At 33.2% G+C, this 17,195-nt stretch overlaps 1 protein-coding gene across 1 annotated transcript in view; it reads right to left on the reverse strand.

The window, feature by feature from the left end:
• The window catches only part of LOC133194024 (uncharacterized), a 330,950-nt gene that overhangs the window by 29,235 nt on the left and 284,520 nt on the right, over positions 1–17,195 (reverse strand). The gene's annotated exons all lie outside the window — the stretch shown is intronic.

A 17,195-nucleotide genomic window follows, 5' to 3' on the forward strand; every position in this document is an offset into this window, starting at 1 on the left:
TTCGCAGCTTTTTGTTTTTTTTTTTTTTTTGACAAACTACAAAGGGCGTTTAAAATACTGATAAATCAAACTTAGATTTTTAACTTGGTTATGCTCTTGCAATATTGGAATTTATAGATGACCTCAACCTGCAAGTATGATTGATAACATGACTGCCACATCAAGTGACAAGACTGAATGGAAATTCTAATCGTCCTCAACATGTATTTATTAACCATATCACATTTGTCCGATATAATGAAATTATAGAGTGGAGTACTAAAAATAATCGCCAATCATCATAAAGAATGTATTTTTCATCTTGAAATTAGAATTGCCGATATTTCCATTGAGCACCTCCAATTGTCCTGCGTAGTTAATCAGGAAATATTGTGACTTCAATCGATTCATGTACGTACGAGGGATGATCAAAAAGTTCGCGAACTATCTCTATATTTACAAAACTACAATTCAGTTCAGGATGAAATTTGGCACACAAATTGTGATAAAGATGTTCTAAAAATAGCATATGGTACGTAATGTTTTGGTCCATGTTTATGACGTCACAATGAGAAAATGACGTCAATATAGGTGACTTGTGACGAAAAATGGGTGACTCAGTCTTACTCGAGCAAGGAACGGCTGTAAAATTTAATGTTAATCTTGTAAATTCCTTTGCAGTGGCATATAATAATTTGTATAGGGTTTATGAAGACAAAGGACTTGCAAGAAGTTCGATCGTAACTTGGATTTTATTGTTTTAGTGAAGGAAGATGGTTAAAATTGATGTTTGTTCTGGTGCCCAGTGAAAGTAAGCTGGGAAAGAGACGTGTTTTCTTAAATTGAGCAGTTTGTTTTGAAGGATCGCCAAGTTACAGTTAGAAAATAAGTTAAATATCTTAACAATAAAACAATAATTAAATCCCTAAAATACCATTTATTTTATATTATAAACATATTAGATATGATAAAGAGAATGCGCCCATACTTAATTCACTTAAAAAAACGACGCATCCAAGACAGAGGAGTCGGGTTGTGATGGTCACCATGCTAAATCTGGTAAAAGATATCCTTATCCACCCATCCTATTGTCGAGATTTGTGACATTTGTGACAAAAGAACTATTCTTGTTATAAAAAATAACGTGCATGGTAATAAATATAAGACTTGGAAAAATCTTTTAGCTGCTGTGAACAGAATGTACGGAGCAAAATCACGTGACTGCCTGTGTTTCGCGCATGGGCAAGAACGATGGCAGATGTGCATTTAAAATCGGAGGTGACTACTTCAAAAAATAAAACACACTGAAACCTAGTTTTATTTTATTTATGGAAGTAATTAAATTAGTTCGCGAACTTTTTTATCACCCCTCGTATACAATCTAAAAAAAATATACAAAGATACATTCCATTGGGTCGTAATATATATACGACGTCTAATTTAACAAATGATAAAATATGTTTAATACAGTTTACTGATTTTCTTGTAAATAAAACATTTGTACCTTTTGAGTATCATTGTACTTACTGATGGTCATTTTTATGGTTAATATACTTTTAACATATATGACTGAGGTATCTTGCAATTTCATCTGTGTAGTGAGTTGAAATATACATGTACATGTATCATATTTATTGTGAATGTTTGTATGTGATATAAAATAGTCATGATAATTGTAAATAAATGTATTTTGAAAGAAACACTCTTCTTCTGAAATCTTTTGTAAAACAGCAGGAAGCTTAAACCTCTGGTTCATTGGTTCTAGAGGAGATTTCAATGATTTTTTTCCCTATATATTCATTGCAAAACATTGATCCCTTATTGTGGCTCCTTCCTACCCCCGGGGCCATGATTTGAACAATTCAGAATCAACAACATCTCGGAAAGCTTTCACATAAGTTTCATCACTTTTTGTTAAGTGGTTCATGAAAGGAAGATTAAAAAAAATTCCTTTATATTTCGACGTTAAAATTTGATCTATTCCTATTATTTGAACAGTTTAGACTCTACAACACCTTTGAAAGCTTTCAAAAAGTCTCATATCTTCTGGCTATGTTGTTCTTGAGAAGAAGCTTTTTTAAAAACCACCTTGTTTTTGCTTTTTTTTTAGAATCTCCCCTTAGAATAGGACTGGGCCCTTTATCTGAACTTTTTTAAAATTACATTTTATCAATGATCCTTTTGTGATGAATTTGGTTTAAATTGGCATGTGGTTCTTGCAAAGAAATTATAGAAAAAGTGAGAAGTTAACATACGGACGGATAGCTAGACAGACGGATGATAGGAGATCAAAAATGCTCAAAAAAGCTCACTTGAGTTTTCAGCTCAGGTGAGCTAAAATTAGCGCCATAGTGCCACCACAGTAAGATCACCGTAGCCCCTTTTACAAAAAATCTTAAGTTTTGCGTAATTTTTTTTTTAACTTAACGAGGCCGAGTCTAATTCGAGTGCGCATGACTGAGCAGCTTTTTAATATTGTGATTTTAAGGTATTCAATGTATAACGACCATTTTTGTACCAAATAAATGAATGGTCCGATTTTTAAATCATGATAGCATTCACTAATATACAAGCGAGTCATTTGTCATTCTTCAGCGTCCTGCATTGCTTACAAATCTCTTGTATATTCAGACGTCCATGGATATTTTACCAATAACTGTTGAACGAACATCAAAAGAAACATACTAGCAATCTAAACATTGCTATTTTTACCAAAATAATCCATCTGCGCCGGAAATAAACTTTGTAATAATTCCCAAGCCAACTAGATCGTCAAATTACACAGTTTGGTGACTTTTCACAATAACATTCATGTACTTGGCTGAAAAAGAATACTATAGGGCAGAAATACAAAAATTTGGGAAAAATTAGATAATTTGGCGCTTTTCCAACAAATTCCCATAGGGTCCAATAGTAAAATTTCACAACTTTTGAGATGGCCGCCTAAGAAATCGGGACGGTAAACAAAAGATTTTTTAATCTTTAAACAATAAATATAATAGTAAAAAATAATTAAAGAAAAATTTATCAAAATTTCTTGGGTAGAAATAATTAGACTTTGCCTCATTAAGAATCTCTAATGACAAATCGTAAGTGCTTTTCATGAATGCATTAGTAGCATTTTATATTTAAGATTTTATTTACGACAGAGTTCGTCCTCGGTAACGATCTCAATATGCTTTATAATCTTCCACAGCTAGTGACTTGTGACGTATATCGAGAAAAAATACTTTTACGTCCGGTTTTATAAAGTTTGTGCACTGACGATTTGCCTTGCACCGCCTGTAAGAGAGTTTTACAAACGTTTAAGGTATGAAGGTCTCGCCAAGGAAAAGCATGCATTAAACTGAGAGCGACACCCTAAGCATAAACATTGAATACATAACATGATCAAGGCATGACCCCCCAAAAAAGTTTCGATTCTTTCAATTATAAAAGAACAGCATACATTTGAGTTTTTTGTAGCATAATGATTCGAAAATAACAGATATATCTATGAGAAAACGTTTTACTTTATTTTTACTTTCAGACTAATCAATAAATTTCGATATCGTCAACAAAGTCTGATATTTTTGCAACTGACTTGCGCGTTTAAATAATACGTATCTCATTGTGTGTTTATAAATATTGATAAATAGTGTGCAATTCTAGTTAAGGTCTTCCGTCTCCACGGAAGACCTTATAGTGATTCTATTGTTTCTTATTATTAAGGTCTTCCGTCTTCACGGAAGACCTTATAGTGATTCTACTGTTTCTTCTTCTTCTTATTATTATTATTCTTATTTTTTTCCCCAAAATTTTGTGCAGGCGATTTCTCAAAAACTATTCAGTGGTTTTAAATGAAACTTTCAGGAATTATGCGTCGTCAAATGAACTTTGTTCATCAGAAGGAAAATTTGGAAAACTCGCTTCTGGTGCCAAGTTACTGACAGTTTTCTGATTTTAAAATGAAATTTTGTCCCCCCTTTTTTTCAAAAATGGTTTAAGATATGAACTGGAGACTTGTTAGAGATGATAGGTTATGTCTTCTAGATGAGGGGAATCAACTTTTTGTGCGTCGTCAATACTTCCGGTCTTTACCGGATGCGAATTTAAAAAAGTCGTATTTTGAAAATTTTTTGTTTTTCTATATTTTTCTTTTATTTTAATAAGGTTAATAGAGACTCTTCTGAAAATGCTTAATATATAATTTATTTTAGAATTGATCAATCCAAACTCTAGATATTCGCATTTCTAAATTTGAAGGGGGTCCAAAATGGCGGCTGTCTCTGTAAACTCCGATAAGTAGGTCAGAATTTACGGAGTCAGCCGAGCGTTTGTTTGAATGAAAGTACCATAAGGATCAAAGAAATGTGAAGGAAATGTTGGATTGTCACATCACAATTACGTTGCAATTCTGTTTCGCAATAGAGTTTTAATCCGGGGTTTCCTCAAACGTCTACTATATTTTTTCTTGTCTGTATCTCAAAGTAGAAAAACGACATGACTACAAGTGGAAATACGATAACTACAAACTTTTGTTTTACACCACGGAAAAACTGATCCTAAACCATGGTTATAAGTAAAAGCTTTTCAAGAAACTTGCCTGACTAAAGCAATCAATATATAGTAATTATTACCTGGCCATTGTTTTTTCCCCATGCAGGCTTGTGTCATATTAAATGAACAGAAAAGACAGAAATAAGAAAACCATTTTTTAAAGATTGTTTAATGAAAATGATTTAAATATTTTTTTTTTTTTCTAAAAGATGTTGTTATTGAACATAAATGGTATCAGATTGCTTGACCGTCGCAGGACGAGACATGTTTTTGGGCGAAACATTCTAGTCTTCCCATGAATGTGTAACTAATCGGGATAGTCCACTTTGGGGGTAAACAGGAAAATAAAACTTGTAGAAAATCTTACCTAAATCACTGCTTCAGTGTTACTTATCCATACGATATATAATAAGTACAATATGATAAATATACTTTCTCAAGCTCGATATTCAGGTTATAAGAACATACATTTTGAAATTTCATTGAAACCATCACCATTCAATAGAAAATACATTCCGAAGGATATGTGCGAATATTTACCCGTGACATTTCGCTCGAAATAATGTATCATGATCAACCTTTCGTAGTAGACAAATGGTCTGATGCAGAAGTATATAGAAGTGCAGAAAAAGATTACATGGACATGCCTGTATATGGAATTGCATGAAATAAAAAGTTGAATACATAAAGAATAAAAGAAAGTAAACAGTATCAACAGAGAATGGCTAAAGATATGAATATGAAACTTGCTGAGGTGATAGAGCATCAAATGTAGATATATTGATCGACAATTAATTTTCGTCGTTCTTACTTCCAGTCGCAAACGAAAGTGAATTCAAAAATGTTAAATTTGCAACTTTTTTGTTTTTCAATATTTTTCTTTGGGATTTACAGGGTTAATAGAGAGTCTTTTAGGAGTTTTATGTATGTTTTCATCTTTTTGATTGAAAAAGTTTGCAGAGATTTTTATAAAATTCACTTCCGGTCGAGTGATTACCTGTCCTCAAAATTAGAATTTATTCTCACAATATTGCTTGGCAACAGTAAACGACTGAAGTCTAAAACTTTCAGGTCTGATAGTCAGTCATCAGTTTATTTGAATCGTGAGAAAATCTTGTATCGCCGTTTCTTCCGGTCGTGACAGGAAGTGATGCAAAAAAGTGAATGGTTAATGGTTAGCTTTCTTGGATTTTCACGCTGAATTTCTTTTATCACTTTTTCAGAGTGAATTTTTGCTTTTATTTTCAGAATCGGACGGAAGACCTCTCATTGCTCGCAATGAGTTTCTAGTTATTAAGGTCTTCCGTTTCAGACGGAAGACCTTATAGTGATTCTACTGTTTATTAGGGTCTTCCGTCTTCAGCGGAAGACCCTTCTATTATTCTTATGTTTCTTTTTCAAGCTTCTTATTAAGGTCTTCCGTCTTCACGGAAGACCTTATAGTGATTCTACTGTTTCTTCTTCTTCTTCTTCTTCTTCTTCTTATTATTATTATTATTTTGACCAAATTTTGTGCAGGCGTTTTCTCGAAAACTATTCAGTGGTTTTTCGTGAAACTTTCAGGAAAAATTAGTCATTGTATGAACTTGTTTCATCACAAGGAAAATTTGAAAATTCCATTTTGGTTCCAAGTTATGGGCAATTTCCTGATTTTAAAATGAAATTTTGTCCGCGAGTGTTCTCAAGAATGACTAAAGATATGAACTGGAGACTTATTGGAGAGCATAGAACGTGACTTCTAAATTTGTGGAATCACATTTTCGTTCGTCGTCGGCACTTCCGGTCGTTTACGGAAGTGATCAAAGAAATCATAAAATTTCAACTTTCTTTTTTTAAATCAATACTTACATCACATTATTGCATCTCTTTTGTAGTTTCGAAATATGTTGGTCCCACCGGAAACAAAAACGTTAACTTCCGGTTATAAGAGAAAAACTGCATAATTTTAGTATTTTTCTTTCCCATTAATATACTTTGTAGATAAAGTATTTGAAATGAATTTTAAATATGTTATTCATACTGCAGATATCTAGAGTAACATCAAATATCTTTGTAAAATTCACTTCCGGTCGCGTGTTTTCCTGTCCTCAAAATGAGAAGTTCTCTGAGCAAGATCTCGGAAACAGTGAGAGATTAAGACACCAAACTTATATGATCAACAGACCTTAAGATTTAGGCAAAACCATTTGGGTTCAGAGCGTCAGCCGTCACTTCCGGTCGTCACAGGAAGTGATCAAAGAAATCGAAAATTTCAACTTTTCTTTTTTTAATTAAAAATTGCATCACTTTATTTCATCTTTTTCGCAGATTCGAAAGATGTTGGTCTCACCGGAAACAAAAACGACAACTTCCGGTTATAAGAGAAAAACTACATAATTTGAGTATTTTACTTTTCCATCAATATTTTTCCTAGAAAAAGTATTTGAAATGAATTTTAAATATGTTATTCAGACTGCAAATGTCTAGAGTAATCGTAAATATCTTTCAAAAATTCACTTCCGGTCGCATGTTTTCCTGTCCTCAAAATGTGAAGTTGTCTGAGCGAGATCTCAAAACCAGGTAAAAGATTAAAACACCAAACTTTTATGAGTAATAGACCTTGAGGAGTAGGCAAAACCATTTGGGTTAAACGCGTCAGTCGTCACTTCCGCCTGTCACAGTAAGTGATAAAAGAAATCTAAAAAAAATTAACTTTTCTTTTTTAAATTAATGCTTGCATCACTTTATTGCACATCTTTCGCTGTTTTGAAATATGTTAGATTCCACCGGAAACAAAAACGTCAACTTCCGGTTTTAGGAGATAAACTACTTTACTTTGATATTTAACTTTCTCATAAATATTGCTCATCGATAAAGTACTTGAAATGACTTTATGTATGTTGTATATACTGCAAATGTCTAGAGAAAAGTCAAAGATTTTCATAAAATTCACTTTCGGTCTCATGTTTACCTGTCCTCAAAATTAGAATTTGATCTCACAATATTGCTCGGCAACAGTAAACGACTGAAGTCTAAAACTTTCAGGACTGATGGTCAGTCATCAGTTATATGAATCGTGAGAAAATTTTGTATCGCCGTTACTTCCGGTACTTCCGGTCGTGACCGGAAGTGATGTAAAAAATGAATGGTTAACGTTAGCAAGTTGGATTTTCACGCTGACGACCAGGGTTAAATTTCCAGAGTGTCTGAATTTCTTTTATCTCTTTTTCAGCTTGAATTTTCGTTTTTATTTTCAGAATCGGAGGGAAGACCTCTCATTGCTCGCAATGAGTTTCTAGTTAAGGTCTTCCGTCTCCACGGAAGACCTTATAGTGATTCTATTGTTTCTTCTTCTTCTTATTATTAGGGTCTTTCGTCTCCAACGGAAGACCCTTCTATTATTCTATTGTTTCTTTTTCACTTTTATTATTATTATTTTTTTTTTCTTTACAATTTTTGTGCAGAAGATTTCTCGGAGTTGGCTCGATCGATTTACTTGAAAATTTCAGGGAAGATTTATCTTTGTCTGAACCTTATACGTTTTTCTCTTTTTTTGAAATTCACTTTCGGTCGGAAGTTATCGCCCTTTAATCAAAATTCAGAGGACCTCCTTGTCTGCAATGGAACTCAAAAACGATTAAAGCTAGAGTGCTGAAATTTTCAGCGATGATAGAGGACATATTGCCATTGATCACCTGGGTTTTGAAATCTTCCGGAAGTGCCTAGTATGGAAGCTCGGTAGGGGTCAAAATTTAGGAAACGAACCATGAGTGAATTTTAGAGACATTTCTTACGATAACTTTTTAACTATGAGTATTTTGTTAAACTAGATTGAACAAAAATTGTGTAGAATTACAAGATCTTTTATATGATGTCAAAGAAAAAGGGCTGACTCATCACATTAGGGGCTGAGAAGGGCCGAAAGTCTTTAATCAATAACTCTTTAATGATCAATATTTCGTAATGCATTACTGAAGCAAAAATGTTCATCTCAACAATTTACAATTATATATTTTGATATTCACATCATTTCTTACATAATTAGGGGCCATAAGGGGCCAGAATGCTAAATCTTTGACGCTCTATATCTCAAAAGTGGGAAATATTTTGATAAGCAATATTGAATAAAAGATGTTCAAAATAATGTTCTAAACAAGATGCAACCTTTCATTTTTTGCTAAACGTCCCCATTAAGGAGTTGAAGGGCCGGCCCCTAAATACTTCTTTTGTAAATATCTCAGAAACGAAAAAGAATTTCTGAATAGTTGTTGAACAAAAAGTGTTTAAAATCATGAGAGCTTTAAAGTGATATGAAGAAAAAGGGGCTGGCAACTCAAAATAGGGGCTGAGAGGGGCCGAAAGTCTTTGATCAATAACTCTTTAATGATCAATATTTTGTAATACATTACAGAAGCAAAAATGTTTATCTCAATAATTTACAACTATATATTATGATATTCACATCGTTTGTTACATGATTAGGGGCCATAAGGGGCCAGAATGCTAAATCTTTGACGCTTTATATCTCAAAAGTGGGAAATATTTTGATAACCAATATTGAACAAAAGATGTTCAAAATAATGTTCTAAACAATATGCAACCTTTCATTTTTTGCTAAACGTCCCCATTAAGGAATTAAAGGTCCGGTCCTTCAATAATTCCTTTGCAAATATATCAGAAACGAAAAAGAATTTCTGAGTAGTTGTTGAACAAAAAGTTTTCTAAATCATGAGAGCTTTAAATTGCTATGAAGAAAATGGGGCTGGACCCTCAAAATAGGGGCTGAGAGGGGCCGAAAGTCTTTAATCTATAACCCTTTAATGATCAATATTTTGTTAAACATTATAAAGCAAAATTGTTCGTCTTAACAATTTATTTATATCATTATATTTGAACGAAAATCTCAGTCAAATTCTTATCTCATCTCATCAAAAATCGGACGGAAGACCCACTCGTTGCTCGCAACGAGATCTCATCTAGTTTTTATTCTTTTTTCTTCTTACAATATTTGTGCAGACGATTTCTCGGAGATGGCTCCTTCGATTTTATTCAAATTTTCGTGAAAGGTGTGTTGATATCTGAAATTAATTCCGACAATTTCGTTAAGGGATACTTACTTCCGGTCAGAAGTTATCGCCCTTTTATCAAAATTTAGAGGACCTCCTTGTCTGCGATGGAACTCAAAAACGGCTTAAGCTAAAGCGCTGAAATTTTCAGTGATGATAGAGGACATGTTGCCTTTTTGCACCTGGGTTTAGATATTTTCCGGAAGTGCCTAGTATGGAAGCTCGGTAGGGGTCGAAATTTAGGACACGAATTATGAGTGAATTTTTGAGACATTTTGTATCATATCTTTTAAAGTATAATTATTTTGTTATAACATACTGAACAATATTTGTGCAGAATGACAAGGTCTTTAATATGATATCACGAAAAAAGGGCTGACTTATTATACTAGGGGCTGAGAGGGGCCAAAAGTATTAAATCAATAACTCTTTAACGATCAATATTTTGGTATACATTACTGAAGCAAAATTATTTATCTTAACAAACTACATCTATATATTATGATTTTTACGTCATATGTTACATAAATAAGGGCCACAAGGGGCCAGAATGCTAAATCTTTGAAGCTTTATATCTCGAAAAGGGGAAAGATTTTGAAAAGCAATATTGAACAAAAGTTGTTTAGAATGATGATCTGAACAATGTGCATCCTTTGAATTTTTCCAAAACAGCCCCTATAAGGACTTAAAGGGACGGCCCCTAAATATTTCAAGTCTACATATCTCGAAAACGAAACGAAACTTCTGAATAGTTGTTGAACAGAAAGTCTTCAAAATTACAAGACCTTTTATTTGATATCAAGAAAAAGGGGCTGATCTCTCAAATTAGGGGCTCAGAAGGGACAAAAGTCTTTCATCTATAACTTTTTAATGATCAATATTTTGTTATAAATTACTGAAGCAAAAATGTTCATCTTAACATTCTGCAACTATATATTATAAAATTTTGATCATATGTTACGTAATAAGGGGCCATAAGGGGCCAGAATGGTAAATCTTTGAAGCTTTATATCTCGAAAAGGGGAAATATTTTGATAACCAATATTGAACAAAAGATGTTCAGAATAATGTTCTAAACAATATACACCCTTTTAATTTTTGCAGGACATCCCCATTAAGGACTTGGAGGGCTGGCCCCTAAATAAGGTCATTCTATATATCTCTTAAACGAAAGGAAATTTCTGAATAGTTGTTGAACAAAAAGTCTTCAAAATCACAAGACCTTTCATGTGATATCAAGAAAAAGGGGCTGACCCCTCAAATTAGGGGCTCAGAAGGGACAAAAGTCTTTCATCTATAACTTTTTAATGATCAATATTTTGTTATAAATTACTGAAGCTAAAATGTTCATCTTAACATTCTGCAACTCTATATTATAAAATTTTGATCATATTTACGTAATAAGGGGCCATAAGGGACCAGAATGCCAAATCTTTGACACCTCGAACAAGGGGAAATATTTTGAAAAACAATATTGAACAAAAGATGTTCAGAATAATGTTTTAAACAATATGCATCCTTTCACTTTTTATAGACGAATATCTCAGTCAAGATCTTGACTAATCTTATCTAAAATCAGACGGAAGACCCACTCGTTGCTCGCAACGAGAACCATCTAGTTATTATTATTATTCTTTTTTTTTTAGACAAAATTTTGTGCACGCGATTTCTCGAAAACTATTCAATGAATATCTTTGAAATTTTCAGGAATAAAAGGTCTTTATATGAATTTTACAAAAAATTCCGTTTTTTGGTAAATTCGGTTCCAGTGCCAAGTTATGGACAATTTTCTGATTTTAAAATTAAATTTTGTCCGCGAGTGTTCTCAAGAATGGCATAAGATATGAACTGGAGACTTGTTAGAGATGAAAGAACATGATTTCTAGATTAGAGAGGGCACCTTTTCGTTCGTCGTCGGCACTTCCGGTCGCTTAGGGAAGTGATCAAAGAAGTCGTTAAATTTCAACTTTCCTTTTTTAAATCAATTCTTACATCACATTATTGTATCTCTTTTGTAGTTTTGAAATATGTTGGTCCCACCGGAAACAAAAACGTCAACTTCCGGTTATAGGAGAAAAACGACATAATTTGAGTATTTTTCTTTCCCATTAATATCTTTTGTAGATAAAGTATTTGAAATGAATTTTAAATATGTTATTCAGACAGCAAATGTCTAGAGTAACCTCAAAAATCTTTCAAAAACTCACTTCCGGTCGCGTGTTTTTCTGTCCTTAAAATGAGAAGTTGTCTGATCAAGATCTCGGAAACGGTAAGAGATTAAGACACCAGACTTATATGAGCAACAGACCTTAAGATGTAGTCAAAACCACTTGGGTTCAGAGCGTCAGCCGTCATTTCCGGTCGTCACAGGAAGTGATCAAAGAAATCGAAAATTTCATCTTTTCTTTTTTTAATTAAAAATTGCATCACTTTATTGCATCTTTTTCGCAGATACGAAAGATGTTGGTTCCACCGGAAAAAAAAAACGACAACTCCCGGTTATAAGAGAAAAACTACAAAATTTGAGTATTTTACTTTCCTATAAAAATGAATTTTAAATATGTTATTCAGACTGCAAAGGTCTAGAGTAATCTCAAATGTCTTTCAAAAATTCACTTCCGGTCGCCTGTTTTTCTGTCCTCAAAATGAAAAATTGTCTGAGCGAGATCTCAAAAACAGGTAAAAGATTAAAACACCAAATTTTTATGAGTAGCAGACCTTGAGGAGTAGGAAAAACCATTTTGGTTAACGCGTCCGTCGTAACTTCCGGTTGTCACAGGAAGTGATCAAAGAAATAAAAAAAATTAACTTTTCTTTTTTAAAATAAAGTTTGCATCACTTTATTGCATCTCTTTCGCTGTTTTGAAATATGTTAGATTCCACCGGAAACAAAAACGTCAACTTCCGGTTTTAGGTGATAAACTTCGTTATTTCGATATTGAACTTTCTCATAAATATTGCTTATCGATAAAGTACTTGAAATGTTTTTATGCATTTTGTAGATACTGCAAATGTCTAGAGAAACATCAGAGATTCTTTTTATAAAATTCACTTCCGGTCGCGTGTTTTCCTGTCCTCAGAATTAGAATTTGTTCTCACAATATTGCTCGGCAACAATAAACAACTGAAGTCTAAAACTTTCAGAACTGATAGTCAGTCATCAGTTTATTTGAATCGCGAGGAAATCTTGTATCGCCGTTACTTCCGGTCGTGACAGGAAGTGATGCAAAAAAGTGAATGGTTAATGGTTAGCACGTTGAATTTTCACGCTGACAACCAGGGTTAAATCTCCAGAGTGTCTGAATTTCTTTTATCACCTTTTCAGCTTGAATTTACATTTTTATTTTCAAATTCGGACGGAAGACCTCTCATTACTCGCAATGAGTTTCTAGTTTAATTTGCTCATTTTTATCTGTGCAGTTCAGTTGTCAATAATAGGTAACTTGAGAATGATGACTTACCAAAGTTTTGAGACCTGGGTAAAAGGAAAATTAACTCTAAGAAGAACTTTGATATCAAAGATTTTGAAAATGATTTTTCTACATCAATTAATTTGATTTTAATTCAATTTTGTGGTTGTAATTCAATTCATTATAATTTCTTCTATACTGTCGGGAATATTCCTTTTTTTGTTCTACATATATTGTAGAGAAAAAATGGGTTATATTATTTTTTTATCACTTTAATTATCTTCTTTAAAAAATATGTAGACTTACAAAATCATTATTTTTTATTGTTTTGTGAGCTTAATCGTATATGCCAAGAACAAAAAAAAAACCCAGAATTTGTTGTGCTACTTATCAAAACTCGGTAGGGAAAAATCTTAAAAGTTATGAAATTAAATTTTAGAATAATAAATATGAAATATGTTTTAATTCTTGGCCAGTTTTTTAAATGTTGATATGCTTTTTAAAAGTTATGCTCAGTAATTTGAGAATATAAGCTGGGATATGTGGAGGAACTTAAGAAAGTGGGTGAAAATGAAGATCAGTTATCAACACTTGTCAGAGACACAAACATTATTGACAACAAATATCAAATGCAATCGATTGTGAAGCAAGGGAATTTTGAAATCTAACGTCACAATCACAGGTCTGTCGTAAAAGTAGGTCATACAAAATCTTCAGTGAAAATGCCATCTTAAATATTTTGTTGTAGTATATTTTATTTAATTTTTCGACAATAATTATTAAAAATATATAATGATATTGTAGGCTGCTTAAAAAAGTTCATTTAAACGTGTAATGTGCTTTTTGCGGTAACCGTTATTTTTCTACATTTGAATAGGTTCTAAAATACTTACAAAAGGGTTAGGGCTCGCATAAAGTTACGACAAATTATACACCTAAGAATCTCCTAAGGAATTTTGTAAATAGAAATAAACTCATAAAATTTCTCTTATGATAGATTGATTGATTGTATGTTGTTTTTCGTCCCGTTGGAGAATTTTTCACTCATATAGAGACGTCACCATATACCGGTGAAGGACTTCAAATTTAGACCTTTACTCGGCACTCAGGGCCATTGAGTAGTGAGGGTTCTTTATCATAGCAACGCCTACCGTGACACGGGGCCTCTGTCTTTAAGGTCTCATCCGAAGGACCAGCAACTTTCACTTCAAAGTGCCGAGCGCTTGGCGAAGGAACGGTTGCTACCTATTTTTTTGTATCGACTTAGGTCAATCGCGGCTGTGATTTCAACACACCACCTTCCAATCACGGTGTGAGGGCTCTATCGACTCTTTTGACAGAATTTTATCATAAGATTTGTTGTGATAAGGTCATTCCAAGTTTCTTTTATGTTTAGCGTCCGCGGACGGATTGGTTAAAAATAAACAAAAATTAAAATTTACAAATACAAGTCTTTGAAAAGCAATTTTTTTTTCTTTTTGGGTCTACATATATCTTTTTTTTAAGTGATGTACCCTTTTTCCTGTTTCAATCAACTAATAATTAAAGGACAAGGTTCATTTGAAATAATATTTGGCCCTGAGAATTTCTAAAAATTAAAGTTTACGCTGAATCAAAACTTTACATTGAAAATAAAGTTTGGATATATGCTTCCTAAAAAAATAAACCCAAACTTTGAGAATGTGTCCCCTGTATACTGTTTATTCGTGTTCAAATCATGCACGGAATGCATATTTCCGGAAAAATCGTTAAAAATCAGGGACTTAAAAGCATTTTTCGATAGGTCCGCATTATATCACCACTTTGTAATTTTCACAGATGAAACATCAATTTGAAAGTATCTTTTATGCAAAAAATTACGATGGTGATATTGTGCGGACCATGTTTATTTTTAAAAAATGTGTTCATTTTACAGCATGCAATACACATGCATTCGACGGTGTTTTGCTATATCTAAATAATATTGAGAATATACCTCGCCACGTATCGCTAAAAATCCTTTAATATAAAGAATGAAATCATCATATCAATGTTATGAAGATCTGGTCTGTATTAATTCTTTACACGTTGTTCGAATATTCAGATACCTTGGGCCTATTTAGTATATATATAGCATCTTACTACCGCACTCCCTAACTAAGCGACAGTGGTTCGATTTAGACTATATATCTGGACGTTAGGTGGTTGAAAAAAGTAGCAGTTCACAAAAAAATGCAGTGTTTACACTTGTCGTATATATATTATTTTACATCTAGTTTATTTATTACCCAGTGACTGTGTAGACCTATATTCATGTCAAGCTGAACAGTAAAGCAATTATACGTCATTTTTGAAAATTGACGTCACAATGGTTTCGCCGATCTATTTGACCTGTTGGGAAAATGGACCATTTACATGTACTTGGATAATAATCAGGGGCGTAGCTAGAACTTTGATGAAGTATAGGCACAAATTATCCTGTGTGCGGCGAGGGGTCTGGGGCCGCTGAAGGCTCCCAGCGGGTCCAGGGCAGCGCCTTGGCTGGGGGTTCAGGGGGGCGAAGCCCCCCGACGGAAAATGGATTTCACGATTTTAAGACCCCTGGGTGACAAATTCTGGGCATTTAAACTACAAAATTCTGGGTCTCTTTCAAATGAAATTTCATATTAAGTAGAAAAGCTAAGAAAGTGGTCCAACTTTTTAACCAGAAATCTTTAGTTAGAAGAGTTTTTTCGGCGTAATCAAATTTAGAACATGAAGAAGAAAGTTATTGAAAAAGTATTCAAAAATAATCAGACTCAACGAAATGTTTTAGAATAAATAATGAAAAAATATTTTTTTTTTCAGAAAAAAGCTAATCTAGTCTACCCACAAAGAAGTGGTAAATTCGGGTGGACAGCCATAAAAAATTTAATTGCTGTTAATTCAAATTAATTATTAATTACAATGAAAATTAATACCACACATATCATATCTTTGAGCGTCGGGGAGTTTTATATCTATATTTAATGACATGTACTTGCATATAGAAATTTTCAAGACATTTTATAAAATGTCCTACAGTGAAACAGTCGGTTAACTATTATTTTCTTTCTTTCTTTTTTACAGTTTTGTTTTGTTTCTAAGTTTTTTTCTGAAAAAAAAAAAAAAACAAGTGCAGGCACGTGCCTTAAGTGCCTAATGGTAGCTACTCCACTGGATATGATTTTTTGAGCTATTATAGTGAAAATTGGAGGCTAAGTTTCATAAAAAGTACCCGTAAAGCCATATACATCACATAAATGTATTTTGGTCACATCATTTCTCGAGATGGTCAAAAAGGGGTAATATATAGCATTTTATGTACTTAATAGCGATTAAATAAAGGTTGGATGTATTGTGTACATTGTACATAATGAAAAAAAAGAAAGAAAAGAAAACAATAAACTTGGGAGGGGGGGGGTATAAATTACTACTTGAGTGATGATATCGGATGGGGGGTCGTGTCCAATTGTTCCTCTAAATTTATATTCTTAATATAACTGTAGATCGACAGACCTATATAAATTGAATATAGAAACATCATATAGAAGCGACGAATGGCAGAGGATAAAAAAAGTGTTTCCCTTTGATTGTCAAGAATCACATCAATTGCTTGTTATCCTTCTGTATTAATATCCGAAAAAGTATTGCCTATCTGCGCGCACATGCAAAACATAAATTCTGACTTAATTGTTTACTAAAACAGATATTAATCTTTGCTAAGAAATGATAAACTTTATCCACTGATATCTGTGCATAAGTGAACTATATTCTCAAACGGGGCTCATACATGTAATGCAGTGATCGTAAAAAATATAGCTGATTTTATTCTTGTAAATTGTTTTAACTGGAGGGAAAAATTAAAATAAAATATAAACAGGGTGTCATAAACATAGAAAATGATTTATTTAATAAATGCATTTACGATGTATAAGCATCGGATTTATTGTGAAATGGATTCCACGGTGCTGATCATCAGGCACCGCGTCTCGTTTGATCTGATGATCCGCGCCTGTCAACTTGACGTGATACGGCTCTTCGGATCGAGTTACTGTTATAATAATATATATGTATTCAAAGGCGGCTCCAGCACCGGCGTGCTGCCCCCCCCCCCCCCCCCACACACACACATTGTTTGAGATTTCGTTTTCCTTGTGTACATTTTGTTTGTTTAATCTGTTTATACTCTCAGTTTATCCACACGTTACGATCAGGCACGTAG

The sequence above is a fragment of the Saccostrea echinata genome, unplaced genomic scaffold, assembly GCF_033153115.1.
Source record: "Saccostrea echinata isolate AGI-Se365-2 ecotype Australia unplaced genomic scaffold, CSIRO_AGI_Sech_v1 ptg000028l, whole genome shotgun sequence".
Classification (NCBI taxonomy): domain Eukaryota; kingdom Metazoa; phylum Mollusca; class Bivalvia; order Ostreida; family Ostreidae; genus Saccostrea; species Saccostrea echinata.